Genomic DNA, 22,516 nt, shown 5'->3' on the forward strand with positions numbered 1-22,516 from the left:
TCTGCAGGCAATTATGGGCGATAGAGCTCAGACGCTTTGTGAGTGCTGGATGCAGGGCTGGTGCATATGTGATACACGTCAGAGGCCTGGCTGACCCTTAGACAAAACAGCAGATAAGGAGGGGGTAGCGGAATCCACAAAATGGCATGTATACAGGATACACAAGAAGGTGTATGTTGTACATTGACTTCACAATGATCCGTTTTGATGTCTTGAGGTTATGAGGTAACTGGGTAGCAATGTACAAACAATCCCCTGTGTCTATTGATTACATCGCATGTAGGATTCTTTCAGAGTTGTCCCCAGGCCAGACTCACATCAGATCGCAGGTGTACTACTGTAATTTAGAAAGACAGCACAACGTGATGCAGGTTCCTGTTTACTGTCAGCGTTTTTAATGTGCTCTCACAGAAAGTAAATGGCAGACTCTGGCAAAGGATGGGAAAATATTTGCAAGGCACGTCTTTTCTGAAGAGGTGTCAGTTTGTCCCAAGGCAGAGATGCAAATCAGGATTCCCTAAAGTGTTTGGGAACAGATCAATCTCTACACGATTTAATGGCTTCAGATAAGGCTGGTATGTGCATCGGGTTTCAGCCCCCACCACAGAGCAGGTTTCCTCAATCCACAGCAGACAAGAAATCCACCATAAGAACAACCTCCAAGGCATTTTCTTGTCATGGAATATACATCCAGTCATCCCACTCTGACTATAATTGTGCTGTTTTGTTTGTCTCCTTTTACGGGCACTCGGCCATTTTCTCACAGCCAAAGCTCTCTCTCTCTCTCTCTCTCTCTCTCTCTCTCTCTCTCTCTCTCTCTCACACACACCTTTACAAGGCTCACACACAAAGCATATACACTCACACACACACCTTTCTTTAAAGTACAAGGAGGCAGCCACCATCCTTTTTGAACTACCCGTTATACCAGATAATTAAACAGTGCAGCACTCCTGGAGAAGAATACAGACAAAACTGTGCGTCTCTGCCTGCAAGATCAGACAGATTACTTGTTGACGCACAGATTATATTGTCAGGAGAGAGAGAAACATGGCCATGCCTCCCACCCAATCAGAGCACAGTCAGTTAGCTTCCTTCCCTCTGTGACCCATGGATGACTTAAGATTGCAGTGGGACAATAGTTTAGGTACCAAGTCTATGTCTTTATGTTCTAAACACTATTATATGACAGCATTAGGCACTTCAGGACTGCTTTGTTTAGATCTGTTCTGGCTGCTTCCCAGAAAGTTACAGTTTAACATGATTTACTGGCAACCTAGCATGATCTACTGTATGATCTAAAACCTACTGTATGATCTACAATGATCTACAACTTAGCATGATCTACTGTATGATCTAAAACCTACTGTATGATCTACAACTTAGCATGATCTACTGCAGTCCAACATGATATACAGGCTCCTCGTATGATCTACCGCAAGCTAACATGATCTACCGCAGACTAAAACGACATCTCCTGTGATTTAGCTTGATGCCCTGTACTCTAGAGCATGTGACAGGAGTTGTGGCAGCCACTGAATAAGAGCACAGAGTAGGGGGCAGAGACCCAGAACCCTACGACCCGAGGGCTTCACGGCCATCTGTGAATCCATATATCTTGCGCTCAGGCTAAGACAGAGGCCCTTTGGCCCGGGACAGGAAGCCGAGACTGCACTCGCCGCGCCACTGACACGTCTCACAGCGGCCCGACGGCGGCATCTGCCGATCCTCAACAGCTGTCCCGACAGTTGCCGAACAGCAGTGGAACTCTGTGGAAGCTGGAACATCAGAGGGCCAGCAAACCATCTAGCGAGCACGACAGCTTGGCACAAAGTCATTATCATGGTCTTGAAAACCACTGTCTTGACTGCAGCACGTTCTGACGATGTCTCTGCCTTTCTGGAGACTAGGACACACGTGTCTGTAGGATCGGGCAGTTCGTTTCATTCGTTCTTCTCCGGTCTGTAACAGGTCTGCACAGACTCTACCAATGTGTTAAGAAAGTCAGTAAGTCGTGTAAGTAAGTAAATGGAATTTTTGTTTTCACAAGAAATTCCAAGAGGTTCCATGATGGTTAAGTCATGAGCGACATAGGTGGGATTTTTAAGAGATGAGATCACATTCTGTTCCACGAGAGGCTGGGAGGATGATCCCTGTGTGGACAGCTGAGCACATACAGTAGAGCCACGTGGGACCCAGGCAACAGGGAGGGACACACACACACACACACACACACACACACACACACACACACACACACACACACACACACACACACAAATATATGCATATTATATGCTTATATGCAAACATATGCAGATGTGTTCATGCACACTCACACACACCCATGTCATATGTACATAGCTGCAGCTGCCTGTTCCATACACACCGAAACAAACTCTTACATGAGTCTAAACGTAAAGTACACATAAGAATTATCAGTATACGTGCAATATACATGCATTTTGTCTGTGTCTGTGTGAAAGAGAGACAAACAGATAGCATATATCTATACGTATATCTGGGAGGGTCTAAGGGTTAAATGACTGTGATGGCGGCGTCATCTCTGTAGTTGACCCCCAAATGTGCGACATGGGAGATGGTGGGACTGCTGTGGAATACCTGTAACTCTGCGTCCCTTGTGGCACTGTGTCCCCTTCCTAAAACACTCCGCACAATTCAGGTCAGAACCAGAAGCCCAGGACCGCACAGCACCTCTGCCTGCTGCCCACACTAACCTGGCCCTGCTGAAGACGGAGATCATGGGCTGAGAACAGTGGAGCCCAGAGGAGATGGTGCACAGATGGAGACCCCCCCCCCCCCCCCCCCCCCACACCCCCCACCAAGAGCCTCCACACCGCAGAGAAATCTAAGACGGCAGAGAAAAAGGTTGAGAGAGAGAGAAGAGAGGGAAGAGAGGATGGAAGAGAGAGAGAAAGATGAAGGGGGAAAAGCGAGAAAATGAATGAGTCAAAGAGAAAGAAAGCAAGCGCCGCAAGAGAGAGAACGACATGAAAAGAAGAGAAATGGCCTCAGTGTGTAAAGTGAATCTTAAGATAATTCCTGTATGTTCTCATCTGGGCTGCCACTGGGTCGTAAAACCCTCCTCCCCCCATCCATTTCTCCCTTTCTCTCTCACTCTCTGTCACTCTCTCTTTCCTTCTTCCTTACTCACCTCTATGTCTCTTTCTCTCTCCCTCTCTCTCTCTATCTATCTCTCCAGTGAGTGCCTTTCACTTTGGGGGGCCCTCAGACCCCTTGACCAGGCGGGAGGCTTTCAGGGTACCCTGATGGATGCTAATGGCAGACGCATTCAGATCATTTTACATTGTGCTGCTTTGATCCACCGCCGTTCCACTCTACACAGGCTGTGTACTGCCCCAAACCCACCCCACCCACGCCACTCTCCAACCCAACCCACACCACTCTCCAACCCCACCCACGCCACTCTCCAACCCCACCAAACACCTGTGATAAAAGCAAGAACTTTACCGAAGTGAAAAATAGAAAATATGGCATGATGGAAGAGAAAGAGAAAAGAAGAAAAAATGCAGAGAGAGAAAAGAAAAGGAGGAAGAAATAGAGAATCTAAGTGGAAGGAAATGTGGGAGGCTGCTACAAACCTAAAAAGAGGAGAGAGAGAGAGAGAGAGAGAGAGAGAGAGAGAGAGAGAGAGAGAGAGAGAGAGAGGAGAGGTCAGTTGTTCAAGGGGGATGTGGCGGATGTCTGTACAGTTGAAAATTTAGGAAGGAAGAGCAGAGAAAGAAAGGCTGCCTGAAGGAGCTGCTGTCACCAGCAGGCACCAGACACGCTTGTGAATGGCGTTTGAGAGCAGGACAGCTGGAGGCAGCTGATTGGCTAAGAAGCAGTGACGCTCAGACTTCCTGTGTCCAGCTGCCCTGAGTGACGGGAGTTAGAATTGATGGCTATGCTGGAGGCTGAGGGGGAGTGGCCTCGATCAGCAGCCCTACAGCGCACTAGCGATACAGCAAACTAGCACTACAGCAACGTAGCATTACAGCTGGTTTCTGTAAAAAGAAAAGAAATCACTGCTTTCAGTTTCTTTCTGTCTCTCTGTGCATCTTTCTTTCTCTCTGTGTATCTCTCTTTCTGTCTTTCTGTTTTTCTTTTTTTACTTTTTTCCATGCCCTGTAGGACCCCCCCCCCCCAAGCTAGGCATGTGGTTCGACACTTGCCAGAAGCTTCGCCTTTGGGGCATTTGTGTACGTTTCTCTCTCGCTCTCTACCCGTGCCCAAGCCTCCCTTTCACCTCTTGACAGCACAGAGGAAACGGACGTCTTGCAGGCAGGCATGGTAAAAGTGCACAGAGAAGCACTTCAAAGCCACGAGCTAATGTTTACGGCCCGCTCACAGGTACCATGTACTCAACCGCCACAGTGTTGTGCGTGCTGGAGCTTGTCCTGTGAGCTAGGGGCAGCAGTCCTGGGCAGACTCAGAGAGGTCCAGCACAGCAGGGCACAACGGGGACAGCAATTCACCTCATTAGCCTCATGACTTTATTAGATTCCGCACAAGAAGAGAGCGAAAGAGCGAGCTCTCTGTCCCCTTAACGTCTGATGGCGGCTACGGCGGGTTCTTTCTCTCCTCTTTCATCCCTTCCACTTTTCCACCTTTGCGTTCTCTATTTTATCCTCTCTCTTCTCTCCCTTCCGTCCTCCTCCTTATGACCCTGTTCTTGTCCAAGCACATGATGTCATGTTCAGGACTCCCGGGGGAAGGAAGGATGAGGACAGGCGTGTGAGCGGCTCTCTGGGCCGTGAGAGGAAAAGCCCTCCTCGTTGCACTTCCTCCTCCACAGTCTCCTCCAGCCCCCCAGCAGGAAGCAGACGAGGGGCACCAGAGGCAGAGCCCGCACGCTCCCGCGAGGAGCCGCAGGACACGGCAGGCAGACGTCGGGCAGACGTCGGGCACAGTGGCCTCCTGGTTCCCTGCCAACCAATTCCTCTCTGCTTCAGCAGGAAGAGGCGAGCGGGTATTCCCCTAGGCTCAGACCACCTGGTGGAGTCCACCGGAGACACATGGCTGAAAAAGGAGGTGTTCCTCACGAGCTCCGCACACAGATGCACTCGTCTCCACCCGCCTCCACCCGCCTCCACCCATCCAACCAGGAGAGCTGTACACACGTAGAGGTAAGCAGAATGTAAACGCTGGCCTGGGTGGAAACTACACTGAGTCATCTTCAGCAACTCAGTTCCTCCAACTTGGGCTTTCAACACAAAACGTTTCACCTACACTAACATGAAGCATAACAAGCTCACTAGGTCAATCGGCAGCATCGCAATGTGTCTCTGAAATGTGAGGGGAAAGATGAACTAACAAACAACAGTGCAGCCAAGCAGGCAGTGAGGACCTGCTTTCAACTCCTTCAGCGGAAAAAAGGGTCACATCCAACCATCCGCAGTGTCGGACGTGTAACCCTGTGCAAATCTGCTGTGAAATTCACAGTGTATTTGGAGAGTCTTAAAAATCGGACGTGTTTCATTTCTCGCCACAGAGTCTGCCCAGCAGGCATTTCAACGTTGAATCGACGTTGAATCGACGTCGAATTTGATGGTTGAATCAACGTTGGATTATGTGTCGATTTTGAAAGGTGATTCAACGTTGATAAGCCAACGTCGTTTCAACGTCATACATTCAACCTTGAATAAACCATAAAATTCACGTTCATGATGTTCAAAATTGCATGGGAGAGAGGAAAAAAAACAACTGTAGGCCTATGCCACAATGAAAAAAGAACAATTTTATTTATTTTTTTATTCTCTCTGTAAAATTAATCTCGGAGAACCACCACGGCGTCTGGGAATCGAACCCACGACCCTCCGGTCTCAAGACCAGTTCCCTAACCGCCAGGCCACGACTGCCCTGCCCTAAACCTGTTGATTTGTCATTGCGAAGTTTTGTTTCTGCCTCAAAACATTTCAAACTGTTTCATTGCTTGATGTTGTCTTCCTGGTTAATACCTGCCTGTTTTTGACGACGTTTTTGGACGAATTAATAAATAAATAAAAATTATATTATTATTATTATTATTATTACTACTACTACTAATAATAATAATTAATACCTCTTTCATAACCCTCAGCCAATGCCAAAGAGTTGTTTGTACTTTTTTTATTGTATGTGTTTTTTGAACTTGAAATGGTAATACAAAGGCAGGTTGAAGATATTACGTTGATTCACCGTTAATAGTTCAACGTTTGCGCAACCATTTAATATTCAATGTTGATTCACCGTTAATAGTTCAACGTTTGCGCAACCATTTAACATTAAACGTTGATTCAACGTTGTTTCAACGTTGAAACAACAACGGACAGTATTTCAACTATATTTCAACCACATTTCAACGTTGAAGGTCGGTCGTGTGCCAGCTGGGTGTGTACATTTAGTTTTGTCTGAAATACTTGTGTGACGTTCTTGTGCCCTGTCGAAACAGAGCTCCTAAAGGCACCAAGACACGAGTTTGTTTTTTTTAAAGTTGGTGTTGAGCTTCATTGTCTTGAAAGAGGGGAGAACTCTGATTTTGTGTTTATGTATTGATGTGCTGTAACATGCTGGGTTGTTTTGGTGTCCACCTGCCACAGTTTTCTTGCTTTTCTTGCTCATGCTACAAAAATACCGAACAACTCAAAATGACCAAATGTGCAACACACTGTTGCTCATTTATTTAACTTCTGAACAGTCAGCAAATGAAGGAAACAACATGTATATCTGAGCTATTTTTTCCACCAGCTACCTACACAAAATTTGTATTTTAAAATATAATACTGAAAACTCAACTGATGTTTTTGTTACTAGTAGTCTCACAATTCTCACAATTGATTAACAGGGGTTATGAGTAATGTAGTTTAATGTGGTTATTATGCCCAATACAATAACATGCTGATATGGTTAATATATCAATAGAGTTATTTTGAAATGAATTGGACTGAACTGAACTGACAAAGAGAATGAGAGAAAGAGAGAGAGAGAGAGAGAGAGAGAGAGAGAGTGAGAAAGGTCGAATTTCCCTTGTTTTGTCATTTAGCTCTGCTGTGTTTCATCTTTTCTCACTCCTCTTCTGGAAAGCACAATGTGACCGGGCTGGAAAATAGGCGTTTCCTGCCGAAGAAGAAAACAGCCAAGGAGAAAAGAGCATCCGTCGATGTCATCGTCACCGACAACGATGATGATGATGATGATGATGACTCCAGCAGAAGCAGCCGCGGCGGCAGTAAGACTCGGACTCCGGGCTGGCTTCAGGCCCAGAAGCCCAGATGTGTGTCATCTGCTTGCCGGGGAAAGCAGCTGAAGACAGTGTCTTCCTGGAGCAGCATGCCGGGAACGCCCTGCTTACCGGGCCTCGTGGGCCCGGGCCGGACGTCGGCCAACTGCGGCCTTGCTTTCGGCCGCTCGTCCAAGGCCGCGTGCGGAAGATCTGTGTGGAGGGGGGCATGGGCGTGGACTGCAGACGGCGGGGACTGTGATGTCATGTGAAGACACAAGCTGGTTCCCAGGGACACACTAAGAAAAGGACAGGGGACTGAGGGCTTGGGGAGACACCTCGCAAGCGGGCTCGAGCCACCGTTCAAGCACAGCGAGATTTGAGCGAGAAGACAGAAAAGATGATAAAGAGGAAGACACACTAAAGAGATCAATATGAGTGGCAAGTGGCTGCCAGGTCACTGCAGAAAGACGACTAAAAGGTATCTGAGGTCGGGAGCTGAAACTTGGGTCTGTAAGTGCATGTCTGTAAGTCTGTGTCTGTAGGGTCTGTAAGTGCAGGGTCTGGCAACCCTGTGTTCACATCAGACTAAATCAGTAGTGCAAGAAACTGCTTAGGTGTCATCTGATTATTCATCTGTCATCTGTCCTATTAACAGACGATTCTGTCCATCAGACATATACACGCACACTATCGTCTCTCTGTGTGCTTCTCTGTGTTGTGATTGTGCCCAGTTCTTTGTATTGATCCTGGCTGGACAAGAGTCACCACCATCTGACAAACTCACCCATCTGACAACCTCAGATCAGCTGACGTAGTTGTTTGGACGTGGTTGTTTGCATTCGTTGGGGTCTTTTCTCGCTATTGGTGAACAGTACTGGTGGGTCAGTGGGTTTGCAGCCTCGACCTGCCCTTGCGTTTGGTGCTGCACCTAAAAATATCCAGTGAGGTAATGAGAAAGCCTCCACTCTGTTTACACTGTGCAGAGCCAGGATGGTGCAGGGCACTTTGCTGAGAGGGATCTCTGAACCAGGGCAGCGCGAAAAGCCTGGAAGAGAGAAAGGCCCTCAGACAGAAGAGAGTGGTTGAGATGGAAAGGTAACACATGAGAAAGAGCATGGCGGAAAAGCTGGGATAATGAAACAGGTAACTAATCACAGAGTGGCAGCCCAGTGAGGGAGATGGAGAAAGAGATGGAGAGAGAGGGAGAGAGAGAGAGAGAGAGAGAGAGAGAGAGAGAGAGAGAGAGAGAGAGAGAGAGAGAGAGAGAGGGAGGGAGGGGGTAGAGAAAGCACCCAGTAAACAGAGACAGAGCAAGAGGAAGGAGAGCTGTGAGGGCTTTGATGGTGCCATCCCCACAGGGCGTGACGTTATCAGGGAGATGAGTTTGAGATGATCCCTCATTCCAGCTTAATGACCAGAGGCAGGAGATAAACAGCCAGCCGGCTGGAGCTGCCGACGAATTCATGAATGATTGGGATCCCGGCAGAGACACGTGGACGGATATGCGCTGGACTCTGCCTCCCTGGTCAGGACCTCACCACATGCAGGTCAGCTGAGATCTCCCAGTGTATGAAGAATCACGTTATATGCTGTAATGGCTTTAATGGTTTCGCAGAGCTTCGCAGTCCTGCTTGGGCTCTGTCCTGATACATGTCGGTGTGACAGGGCTACGGTACACTGTGCTCAGCTCATGAACAGCCACATGAGCTGGGGAACCACCAGTACACCAGAGGAACGTGGAGCGTGTACAGCAGGGCTACACCAGAGGAACGTGGAGCGTGTTCAACAGGGCTACACCAGGGGAACGTGGAGCGTGTACACCAGGGCTACACCAGGGGAACGTAGAGCGTGTACAGCAGGGCTACACCAGGGGAACGTGGAGCGTGTTCAACAGGGCTACACCAGGGGAACGTAGAGCGTGTACAGCAGGGCTACACCAGGGGAACGTAGAGCGTGTACAGCAGGGCTACACCAGGGGAACGTGGAGCGTGTACAGCAGGGCTACACCAGGGGAACGTAGAGCGTGTACAGCAGGGCTACACCAGGGGAACGTGGAGGGTGTACAGCAGGGCTACACCAGGGGAACGTGGAGGGTGTACAGCAGGGCTACACCAGGGGAACGTAGAGCGTATACAGCAGGGCTACACCAGGGGAACGTGGAGCGTGTTCAACAGGGCTACACCAGGGGAACGTAGAGCGTGTACAGCAGGGCTACACCAGGGGAACGTGGAGGGTGTACAGCAGGGCTACACCAGGGGAACGTGGAGCGTGTACAGCAGGGATACACCAGGGGAACGTGGAGCGTGTTCAACAGGGCTACACCAGGGGAACGTGGAGGGTGTACAGCAGGGCTACACCAGGGGAACGTAGAGCGTGTACAGCAGGGCTACACCAGGGGAACGTGGAGGGTGTACAGCAGGGCTACACCAGGGGAACGTAGAGCGTGTACAGCAGGGATACACCAGGGGAACGTGGAGCGTGTACAGCAGGGCTACACCAGGGGAACGTGGAGGGTGTACAGCAGGGCTACACCAGGGGAACGTAGACCGTGTACAGCAGGGCTACACCAGGGGAACGTAGACCGTGTACAGCAGGGCTACACCAGGGGAACGTGGAGGGTGTACAGCAGGGCTACACCAGGCCCAGTGCTGGGAAACTGGGGGGATGTCCTGTAAACTACTACATCCAGCTTGATATTAGAGTGTTCCTGGGTTTGGCCAAATGAGACTTTTTGCTGTGGGAATGTGGCTCATGCCAACGTATTTTAAGGTCAAACATTTTCCGATAAGGTGTGAGCACGGGAATAATGCTGGCCTTTCTGCAGTCTAAACACCAAACAGAGAGGGAGAGAGAGAGGGAGAGAGAGAGAGAGAGAGAGAGAGAGAGAGAGAGAGAGAGAGAGAGAGAGAGAGAGAGAGAGAGAGAGAGAGAGAGAGAGAGAGAGAGAGAAAGAGAGAGAGAGAGCAGGACACTGTATGTATTAGAACGTAACTCCTATCGTGGTCTACAAACTACCTTAACTGATTTTCTTTGAATCTGGAAACAATTTGTGACGTCTTGGGTGAGTAGAGTAATAGTTTAATGTGCCCTCGATTAAGGCACTTGGGGCCAAAGCAGAAAGACTTCACTGGGCAGCCATGTCACAGCTGGAAACCTTGTCCGTACATGCTACCTCCTTCACACCCTCAGCACCAGAGCAGAAACGGGACAGATGTGCAGACGCATGCACGCTTTCCTGAAGATAATGGAAACAACTGGGCACGGGCCACGTTCCACTCTGAGCTGAGGAATGACGGTATATGCTTGCTGGGTTTAAATCTTGTCCTTCTGCCTCCCTGTCACTGTCCCTAAGCCCCCCTCATGGGGATGGGGGGGAATAGGGAGAGCAGAGCAATGGCCCGGCTCTTATCTGCAGGAAATAGCGTCTGATGGAAGTGCACTCCTGGGCCCTAGCATGAAAGCCAGAGCTGGGGCCACCATGCTCGTTAGCCAGCTCCCCCGACACACGGCCTGCCCTTGATCCCGAGCCCAAACCCGGCCAGGAACGCGGAAGGTGGGCTGTGGCGGGCCTGCGGAGCTGGGTGGGCTACCCGGCTGCCACTCGCTCTGGGACCTGCTTCTCCGTAATGCCCGCGTGCCGGTATGTACAATCTGGGCCCCAGCGGAGGGAGCGGCGGCCGGGGGCGAGGGGCGATGCCTGTTCCTCCCAGCAGCGTTCATCTCATCTCGGTGGAGATACGGAGCAGCTCCAGAGGGCCGAGAAGAGCTCTGGAATGGGGCGGGATCCTGTTACGGCATGTTTCATCCTTCCTTGCTTCATGCCTTTTCCCGCACTTCATGGAACCTTGTGTAGCCCCGACAGGAAGGAGCAGTGCTAACTGGAAAAGGTCCAGACTCAGGCCCAGGCCCTGGAGGACGATATCCCAGGAGGACAAGGGCCCAGGAGAACGAGGGACCAGGAGGACAAGGGCCCAGGCAGCATGACGGCCCAGGTGGACGAGATCCCAGGAGGACAAGGGCCCAGGAGGACAAGGGCCCAGAATGACGAGGGCCCAGTAGGATGAGGGCCAGTGGCTGAAAAACCCGCTCGTCTCTGCAGTCACTCAGCTCACACCAGCCGCTCTCCCAGACGAAGGGATCGGGGCTCCACCAGTTTATCAGGAGCACTATTAATACTATAGACGCCCCAGGGACCCGAACGCTCCATGAGACGCTGAGAAGGAAGTAACTGATCCTTCCCACCACGGAATCTGGGAAGGAGAAGGTCTCCGCTTTCCTTTTTGGTATAAAGGTTGTTGTTATTGTTATTATTTTAATGTCCACCCAAAACTACCCACGCAGGGGCTATTTCTGTGCCTGAGCAAGATCTCAGAGAACTGCCTGCTGTCTGATGTTCCAGAGGACCCATATATTTGGCCTTCTCTTCCCAGACAAACAGCCTCGTTCTTGGGGAAGCTCTCGCTGCAACTCCCGGCATCCAGGAGGACTGACTGTAGGAAGGCTGTAGCAAGTTCGAATGTTCACACTGAAGAAGCAGGACATCACATTGATGAACAATCAATGCCTGTTTAAGGTAATCAAATTCAGCATTGGAGAATGTGGATCATTAAAGGGTCGGTAATTAGCATGTGCATCAGTCCAGGTTCGTGAAGCTGGATTATGGATTAACCAGTGCGATGCTGTGGCACTACAGACCTGCCACCTGGCAAGTCTGGTCTCTGCTGTCTATATAATCGGATGCTCTGATATAATCAGATACACTGATACAATGTCAAGAATACTCTTCACCCTCTAGTCTCAAAGTCCTCTGCAAGTGTAAGTATAAGAGCACTGGATCATGAACCATACACTAGTCTGTCTGGCTGCCTTGAACTGAAAAGAAAAAAGATTATCCATCAGCAATTGTGTTTAAAATGCCCTCCGTCTTAAATGGAATTTTCCAAACATACCACACACACCCACACACATCAGGGTCTGGGGGACCGAAGTTACCCACCTCATATACTCCTCACATACTTATATGTCCACACAAATGAACACACTCAGCCATGGAAACACTGCTGCTGCAGGGACAGTGATGCATGTAGAACAGGGTGTGTGTGGGTGTGTGTGTGTGTGTGTGTGTGTGTGTGGGAGTGTGTGTGGGTGTGTGTGAGGGTGTGTGAGTGTGTGTGGGAGTGTGTGTGTGTGTGTGTGTGGGTGTGTGTGAGTGTGTGTGGGAGTGTGTGTGTGCGTATAGGCTGCACTTCCTTCAGCACAGCCGAGGCAGAGATGCAGCGTGCCTCTTCCCCTCTGGGAGCTGCCTGCCACGATCTGGTGCAGCGCTGCTGCAAACACACAGATGTTTCCTTTTTTATAAGCTGCTAAACTGAAGCCCAACACGGGCCTTGCCTGTGCGGGGCTGCGTGAGGCTGTCTCACTGCTTTCCCCGCTGCTTCTCCACTTCCTGTGAATGGTCCAATCAGAAGGCCCGGCTACCATCTGCTTCCAGCACAGGACACACAGTGGAAGAAGAGCGAGGTGCGGTTTCTTTGGCGACGCTCCTTTAAACCGACGTCTTTGTCCATAAGACACACACTCACAGGCTCTGTGCAACTCAAGATGGCTGCATGGCTACAGGAAGTGATGTTTAAAATTAGCGGGTTATTTTATCACTTTGTTCAGGGGTTCACAGAATGGGATGGGACGAACTAGCAACTATCAAGAAAGATGGACAGCACCCCTGGAAGGCCTTTCTACTGCTGAACTCACCAGTATAGCTGCTAAAATGTGTGTTCACTGCCTGTACTGTGAGGCACTGAGACGGCTCTGTCTAAGGATGTTGTTTCCTCTCTAATGCACACGTGAGAATCTCTTCCACCTACAAATGACATGAACTGCTACCTTTGACTGATCATTCACTTTCACTGCATCCTAGGCCAGGCTCATGGAGAGGGAAGTGAACTTCTTCATGCAGAAATCACACACACACACACACACACACACACACACACACACACACACACTTGAATACAACGAAACACAGACCTGAGAGAAACATTACACACACATACATAGAGAAAAGTCACACATTGTGACTGATCAGTTCTTCAACATTCATAAACCCATTAACCACAAACTGCAGAGCATAAGTACACACAAACACACACAAACACATACAACACATCACCACGGGGACCAGGGCTACCCTGAACATGAAGCTCAAAGTCCCAGGAAAAAGGGTGTGTGAGAGGGAGCAGAGACAGAAAGCTACCCTGGCCCACAACTGCAGCGACCTCAAACCAACAAACCGAAATGCTATTGGAGCGCAGAGGTGACTCAGAATATCTAGACTTCTTATGTGCAGTCATCCTCTCTGCCGAGGATTCTAATGATAATTAACAGGAGTATACTAACACACATTGAAACACAAACACTTGCACACAAACATCAGTGCATAGACAAATATAACCATGCTCTTCTTGCTAAATTAGATATTTCACAATGACAATGTTAAATGTAGAAGAGCTTCAGGTGAGGAAAACTCTTTATTATTTATTATTACTTTTATTATGATATCAAAAATGAGGTCCACATATTATTTAGACATTACTTGCTTTGTCCATATTATAGTTCAAATACAGACCCTGAATTAAAGACACTAGAGCTACACAGACTCAGGATTAAGTCTGACTTCATGCTACTCATGTCACTATCCAGCATATAATTTATTATGTGGTGTCCCCTCTCAGAATTCACTATTAGTTATTGTGAGGTTGAAGAAAAGAAGAAGGTGCTTTTGCCATGAATAAAACTAAAAATAGAATGGAAGGAAACCTCACATCACATGTCAGCATTTACAGGAATTCAACTGTAATATGAGTTTCGTTAGTACAGAAAGAAACATTCTTAAGTATCAGATCAGTTGTGATACTGGGTTAGGGGGAATAACTTTTTGAGAGGGTCATAACCTCACACAAATTAATATTACCAACAGAGTAGTGCAATAACTGCCAACATATTTGTTATAATAAGAAGTACATTTAGCATAACTAAAAATTCAATAACCTGATGGCTACAAGTCAGAAGCAGAGACCAAAGTCACTGATAATTTCTTCAACATCCATAAAACCATTAACCACAAACTCCAGAGAGGGTGTAATGTAGAGTATGTTTTAGTTTAGTTCTAATGCACACTAATGTCAATGCACCAGGACTCAAAGATAACACACACACATACACACATTCTCTCTCTCTCTCTCTCTCTCTCTCACACACACACACACACACACACACTCACACACACACACACACACACACACACACACACACACACACACACACACAAAACGTGATTCATCATTTTAATTATGCATTCTGCAGTGAAACTGAGAATTGAAAATACAAAGGGAAATTCCTCCAACGTTCGACACTAATCAGCACGATAAACCAAATAAATGTGTACAATAAACTTCATCACTGTAGCTTATTACAAGTATGTTAACATTATTCAGGAAGAATCCATAGTAACCGAACTCAGTTACCCATAATGCCTGAGAAAGTCATACCATCATAAAACAGGCACCATGGGATTGTGCGTTGATAGCACCAGTACTGACACAGTAATGCATACCTTTCTTTCCTCAGTGTCACCTTCTTAAGGCTACATTTTTGATGGAATAGATGTTTGTGTATTAGATTTACTAATTACAATTTAAAGTGTGTTTTCCTTGGCAGATGCTTAGCTCTCCTATAGAGCGCGTATAGTGTGTTGTGTACGCGCATGTTGTCCATCATACAGCATCTTCACACCTAAATGACTCTCAGGCCATGCAGTGGACCACAAAGCCAACAGTCATAGCAAGTTATGATGATGGACAAACAGAGCAGAAAAAAGAAGACAGGAAGAGACGTTCCTGGTGAGAAGCGTCCCTGTGCTCTTGCGTCCTGTAATGCTGAAGGTGATGTTTTAGTGCAACACCTTCTGCTGCACGGGTGAAACTAAACGTGCGCTCATAGCATGTGCTGCCGGTACCTGACAGAGTGAAGCAGGGAATAGAGCCCAGCCTTGAGCCGGATGACCGCATTTATGCTGCACTAAGAAACAAACAACCCTTTGCATCTAGAAGATCTGTAAAGACTGACCAAGCTGATATGGATCATCTGAGGCATGGACCCATGGCACCGGGCTGGCCACGTTCTGCACAACGAGCATACACCTTCCTTAAGACAGGATCCTTTGCCAAATCAGACAAAAAGTCATTTGAAAAGTGTTCATCTTGCATTTATTTGTCGTTGCTTGAATTATGTGAAGGGGAATGCATAAAAGCTGTAAAACAAAACAGCTAAAGAAAACCAGCTAAAAGAAAACAGCTAACCTGATAAAAGAAAACAGTTAACCTGCTAAAACAAAAAAACAGCTGCAATGCTAAAACAAAAGCTAACCTGCTAAACAGATAAACTAAAAATATAAGAGACAAATGCATTCTCCTATTCAGCTGCAGCTATACAAACATATCATGGCTAGCCCATTTGACAACTTGTTTGTGTGCTTGTGTGTGTGTGTGTGTGTGTTGTGTGTAAATAATTCTGGAACTGAATTCTGGAATTTATTTCTAGAACTGAAGATATATCATTAAAGAGAATTAGTTATATCATATAACATAAACTCAGTTATGTTAATCCTTTCACGAAGGTACCTCGTTTACACATTCAGAATTTGGCAGATGCCATTGTCCAGCTCAACTTACAAAAGAGCTATGCAGTCTCTATCAAATACACAACCTCCTGTGAGAATGGACAGGTCCACGTTCAGAATGCTATCAGGCAAAAGCCTTGGCTAGAGTCGAAATATTCAGTAGCATATATAAGTAATTAATTCCTCTGGAATTTAACAAAACAGACAGGCACGTCCTTCGTTCAAGACTTGCACTGAATATCTGAGGACCCTCATAACAGCTAAATCAGCAGGAAACATTTGCAAAATTCTGACACATTTCTGGTCACATACAAAAACCCGAGCCCGAGCCATGACAAAAAGACAAAACCAAGAACTTGCTTTTGATTATAAAGCTCCCCAGTAATCATGAATGGAATCATAAAAAAGCATCGGGGACTACACCATTCACAGTCCAAAAATAACAGGGTGTGGCTTGCTGCTGTCTCCACCTTCCTACCTGTCTGGAGCCCCGCCCTCACGAAGTTGTAGACTCCACGTATCCTGCAACGACACAAACACCCAAACCATTAACGTCTGCCCTTGCTTTTTGCATTTATTCCAGTCTTTATGTACTCTATCAGACTTTGGTTTTGGCTATAGTGTAAGGTTAGAAAGTCCAAAGAGGCATATATACTGAATATAGCTGTTTTTTGGGGTTTTTTGTTTTTGCGGAAAATCTATGTTTCCTGTCTTCAAGCAGATCTTGTGGAGTTCCCCTAACGAGAGCTTTGTTCAGTGGTCAGTGTTCCAGACGGGAGAAGTGCCACCCTTCAAGACCCCTGGGCTTTTTGTCCCATTTAGTCTTGTTTAAGCGTAGAAATGGTAGAGACAGAAACATTTGAGAAAAACTCATATGTGCAGCACTGTACAATGAATTAAGCTTATTCAGGATTAGACTGTGGAGAGTGTTTGTTCAAGAACTGAATACAGAGGTGCGAATTAAATGAACCTTAGAAGTAAAGAACCATGAATTCTAGAAAATATGCAAAGACGGCTTAAAAACTAGAGCTACTGAAGTGAGAAGTCCTGGGGAGTAACAAAACTCTTCACAATAAGGAGTACTGGAGAGGGTCAAATTTCCCAATAAGAAACGAGCAAAATGCAGAACTAGTCTTGCACACTGTTTGAAAAGCTCCTTCTCCTGTGTCTGACATGCTATTTGAAATCCTTTCATTTTTGAAAGCGTCTCCATTTTGGAATCCTAGAACTTGTCAGTCAGTTATTGTTATTCCTCACTGCAACTTTAAACTGCCGTCTTGTTATACATTAAACTCTGTATATACATTTACAAGCGTAGTCTTAGACAAATCCTATTCTCGACTTGCTTATGGCTGGAGCCGTTCACATTCTCCAGAGTTCATGGCTCCGGACTAGCTTGACGAAGTAAGAGAGAGGCCATGTTCAATCTGCAGAGGAAGAAAGCTAACAAGGTGAAAGATAATCTGAAAGGTGAGAGCGGGGTGGTGATGGACAAGGCTCGAGTCCCTGATACCTACTATCTGAAGTTGTCAAAGAGCGCATTTCAGTGTGCACAGAGTTGGCAGAAACAAGGAGGGTGATGGGGAGGGGCCAGAGAGACGTTAGAGCAGGTCTCGTGTCTCAGAAGGCCAGGAAGTGCCACAGGTAAACCATGCAAGGCTGAAGTTATCCCTTTGTTTGCCATCCATTTTAAAGCTCCTCTATTACCATAAAAAAATAATAAATCTTTGAAACTTGAACTCTTGTCTGTGTGAATGTGTATTTGTGTGTGTGTGTGTGTGTGTGTGTGTGTACACAAAAGCACTTTCAAAGAAGCCACTTGATTCAGTTATGAATGGAAGGACCAAGTACAGTGTATTTCCTTTTCTTCATTCTTACAAAAGGTTAAAGGCAAACAGAGTTGTTAAAAGCACACATTATTGATTGACTACAGATTTCGTCCACCCCTGATGTCTTCAAAGCATGCGGGCGGGTATGTTAAACTGCACGTGAGACTGTACCTGCTCACGTCTATCAATACCACTCAACAGCATGCGAAGACAGTAAAACCATCAGTGCAACGTGAACTGCATAACACTTCCACATGTGAGACTGTACCTGCTCACGTCTATCAGTACCTCTCAACAGCATGCGAAGACAGTAAAACCATCAGTGCAACGTAAACTGCAGAACACCACACGTGAGACTGAACCTGCTCACGTCTGTCACTACTCAACATGTGACGACAGCTAGATCAGCAGCGAGGTGTGATCTGCCGCACACTTCCTTCAGACCCAGTGATTTCAACTGTTTCCACTCATTGATCATTTCCGATCACATGTGCTGATTGAACAAAAACCTCTCGGTGCGGTTTCATGCATGAGGTCTTTACACATGGTGAGAGAGCATCTGAAACACGCTGAGTCATGTTCCAGTAGCCTTGGCTGGTCTCAGAGCGGTGGATTATGCACCCTTGTGCAGCTTGAACCCTCTCACTGCCTGCACTGAAGCCTAGCTTGCTTCTACAGCCCTGAGGGTGGGTGGGGGGGTATGTGTGTCACAAGGAGGTTTCCTCTACAGGGAGACACAAGAGAAATCAAATGCTTCTGCTCATGACAAGCATTAACATTTTTCCTTGTGGTCAGGAAGTGGCATCAGAAGCTCTTCTGATCCTGTTTGGGATTCTACACACCTGAAGCTAATGATTTGTGGCTGTTCAATGTGTAAACAAAAACAACTTAACCCTTGTGTATCTGAGTCTACGGGCATTTCGTTAATGACTCAAAACACAGAGAAAACACCACTCTTTTCTTCTTTTCTCCTCACAACTGGAATGCTGTATATTGCATAGGTGTGTGTGTGTGTGTGTGTGTGTGTGTGTGTGTGTGTGTGTGTGTGTGCAGTTGAGGTGTGAGCGTCATTTAAAGGAAGGTATGGCAACAAGTCTAGATGAGTCCTTTCAAAGAAGCCAATCTCCCTATTCATAGAGTTGCTTTGATATGGACAAAAGCTAGACTAAGTGCGTGGTGGAGGTTGTGTGTTGGTTGGAGGGGCTCTGAGTCATGAGATGGAGGCAGTGTGTAAGGTGAAAGGGCTCCACAGGTGTAGGGGTCTACCTGCCCCAGGGGCTGCCTCGCAGGGGGACACTGGAGTGGTCGTGCTGGTGGTAGTGGTAGCTCGGGGTAGTGGATTAGAAGAGAAGCACCTCCTCCCCGGACCCTTGTGAGGGCCTTCTGTTCTACCCCGAGGGACACTGCTCACTGCTGGGTCTACGTCTGACAGGAACGTCCTGATGTGGCTTTTGTAGCTGGCAGGAGACACACACAGGTTCTTCTTGTCAAAGCAGAGATGCGAGGGACGTGCGAGGGTGGTGTGTGAAGTATACTGATGTGAGGGCAGTGGGATTGTGGAGGGTGTGGTTACATTGGTGCGGTAGTATAAGGGTCGGGCTGGGGTGGTTAGGGTGTGGTAGTGTGGGAAGTATACAGGTGTGGGGGCGGCAGGGGTTTTGTGGTGTTGCTGGTGTGGACGTGTAAGGGTTGTGCTGGTGTGGTTACGTTGGAGTGGGGGTAGTGTGTGAAGTGTGGTGATGGGGTGTGGTAATGTGAGGGTTGTGCCGGTGTGGGTCGTGGTAGTGCGAAGGTGTGACGTGGTTATGTCGGGGTGTTCTGATGTGGTCGGTGTGGCTGTGTTGGGGTTTTTGCGGTGGTGTTGGGGGTTGTGGACATTCCTGCTGTCTCATCACTCAGTGCTAACACAGCACGTGGGACAGTCCGCCCGCTGCGTATTCCCTTTGACCATGTTTAATGGGACATACACAATGTGGCGGTGGGCGCCGTGGCACAGGCCTGCTGTATTCAGGGACCACCGTGGCAGAGGTTTGCACGGGCAGAGGGCCCACGGTGCAGGCGGGCCAGATCTGTGAAAGCCGAGGGAGTTCTGCTGAGTTCTGAGCCACAACAACAAAAATGACACGTGAAAGATATTCATATTAGAAGACAAAAGTGAGGAGAAAGGGGATCATGAGTTTGAATCGCATCACTGATCTCTGAGGGCTCACACACACACACACACACACACACACACACACACACACAGACACACACTCAGAGACATGTACAGAGGATGAACCTCGGTACAAGACACCGCTATCCGTAGGTTCTCACTCCTCTTTATTTCAGGTGCATTCTCCCATTTGATTAGCAAATACTGCTAATATCACTTATGCTCTTGAAAAAGTGAAAGTGTCTCTATTTCTCCACACTGCTGTTTGTAAAAGGACTGTAGACGGAAGGGAGAGGGTCAAGGGTCACCGGTGCGGGGTCTAGGTCATAATGGAGGTGAGCCGCCAGCCTCTCTGTCATTCCTGGACCACCACAGCGTAACGGGTCACCACGCCATGTGTTTCTCGCACCTTTATCACCTGAGAGTGAAAAGAACAGCTGACCCGGAAGTAAAACTAGTGCTAGTCCAACATGTTGGAACAGAGGGCGCTTAGGTCTGTTACATGAACGCTTTGCAATAATCCAATACTTAAGCAGGTCAGCTGTTTATCCCATTATGCCATTTGAATGCTTCTCATCCTGCCTGTTGTCCACACACACTGTCTCTGAGTCTGAGTCATAAGTGATATTAGCAGTATTTGCTAAACAAATGGGAGAATGCACCTGAAATAAAGAGGAGTGAGAACCGACGGATAGCGGTGTATTGTACCGAGGTTCATCCTCTGTAAATGTCTGTGTGTGTGTGTGTGTGTGTGTGTGTGTGTGTGTGTGTGTGTGTGTGTGTGTGTGTGTGTGTGTGTGTGTGTGTGTATGTGTGTGTTTGTGTGTGTGTGTGTGTGTGGCTAACTAACTTTCCTTTCTTATAGGAGACCTAGTTACCAACCACGGAGGGTGTGGCGAGGACGTTCCTGCCTCACAAGGTGTGAAACCAGGCACAGCATCATATCCAGGTGCAGCTGGTTGGACACCCTAACATACTGTGCCCGGATTCCCCAAACAGGGACACACAGCCTGGCAGACACAATCAGAAGCAGCTGGCCATGGGGAAAACACTCTCTGTCTGTTTGTTGGAAGACCTCTAGCAATACAGTAGGAGCAGCGTGGTCAGTGCATGCCATGTGTTTGGAATGTGTTTGGAGTGTATTTGGAATGTGTTTGTTAGGAGACCAAGGGTGAAGCAGGCTGGTGGAGCAGGAGGTTCGACGTTGGGGCAAAGGGAAGAGGTCAGAGGTCTCCTGAAGGGAACAGCTGGGGGATGCTAGGTGTGGCGGCCATCCAGTCTGCTGGGGCCAGTGGCAGACCCCTGTCACCATGCCAACGCAAATGTAACCTTTCCCACGGAGCCCCAGTGACCTGCAAAAGACCAGAAAAAATGCTCCTCCTCGACCCTGTGTGTGTGTGTGTGTGTGTTTGTATGTGTTCTTCCCATTCCTTAATGCTGACTCATGCTTTATGTATGCCGGATGAAGTTCCCACACAACCATGACTTTACACTTTGTGTGTGTGTGGAGCTGCTACATGACTGAAATGCTTCTCTCTCTCTCTCTCTCTCTCTCTCTCTCTCTCTCTCTCTCTCTCTCTCTCTCTCTCTCTCTCTCTCTCTCTCTCTCTCTCTCTCTCTCTCTCTCTCATGGCTACGCTTCTGCTTTCCGTTCTCTCAAGCCTTTGCTCCTGTGTTAGGCCTGCATGCATCAACCCACTGACCTTTAAATATGTACGCACGTTACGTCAGTTGGGCGTGCGTCCTGCGGGCCAGAAGTGTGTGTGGTGACTGCGGTGGTGTGATGCTCACCATGCGCATGGGACACATCACACACGCTTTATTTGGATCACTTCCTCTTCATCCTTAGCTGTTTATGCAGCTAAACCCGCAATGCTGCAGCTGTGATACATTCTTAATGCTACCCTCACCTAGCCCTGCCCCCAGCCCAAGTCCCGCCCCTTACCCTGCCCCCTACCCCGCCCCCGTGATGAAAATCCTTATGCAAAATGGACACCCTGGACAGCCTACACTCTGTTAAACATCTGTTTATGCAAATTGTCAGAAAACAGAACAGTGACAGTGATGTACATATAGAAACACACACACACAACCTGAATCAGCAGCTGGATGGTGGTGAGAAGGACGTGATGACGGAGGAAGTTACAGCCATTTAAATGAGGCACCCTGAGCTGACCTCAGCTTTATTTTGGATCCTCATAATTAGCATCTCACTCCTGTCAGCTGCCCTCTGCCAGATTCTCAACCACAGCTGCCCACTGCCAGCACTGAAGACACCTCCGTGGAGGAGACACTGAAGACACCCCCGTGGAGGGGACACTGAAGACACCCCCGTGGAGGAGACACTGAAGACAGCTACGTGGAAGGGACATGGAAGACCCCCCCTCCCCATGGAGGAGACACTGAAGACACCTCCGTGGAGGAGACACTGAATACACCCCCGTGGAGGGGACACTGAAGACACCTCCGTGGAGGAGACACTGAAGACAGCTACGTGGAAGGGACATGGAAGACCCCCCCTCCCCATGGAGGAGACACTGAAGACACCCCCGTGGGGATCTCATACTGGGTTCTGCTCATTATCCCAAACATACCAAAAATCGTGCAGACACCACACACTGCAGTCACAC

At 48.0% G+C, this 22,516-nt stretch overlaps 1 protein-coding gene across 2 annotated transcripts in view; it reads right to left on the bottom strand.

Moving 5' to 3' along the window:
* ccnd2a (cyclin D2, a) overlaps positions 1–22,516 on the bottom strand; it is a 128,237-nt gene that overhangs the window by 38,460 nt on the left and 67,261 nt on the right. Inside the window, exon 2 of one of the 2 annotated variants that reach the window (XM_077022024.1) lies at positions 16,381–16,424. The exons of the other annotated variant lie outside the window; for it this stretch is intronic. The gene's annotated coding sequence lies outside the window, so the exon portion shown is untranslated. The remainder of the gene's footprint in view (positions 1–16,380; positions 16,425–22,516) is intronic. 2 annotated transcript variants of the gene reach the window in all.

This window comes from Brachyhypopomus gauderio, chromosome 11 (assembly GCF_052324685.1).
Source record: "Brachyhypopomus gauderio isolate BG-103 chromosome 11, BGAUD_0.2, whole genome shotgun sequence".
Taxonomy (NCBI): Eukaryota; Metazoa; Chordata; class Actinopteri; order Gymnotiformes; family Hypopomidae; genus Brachyhypopomus; species Brachyhypopomus gauderio.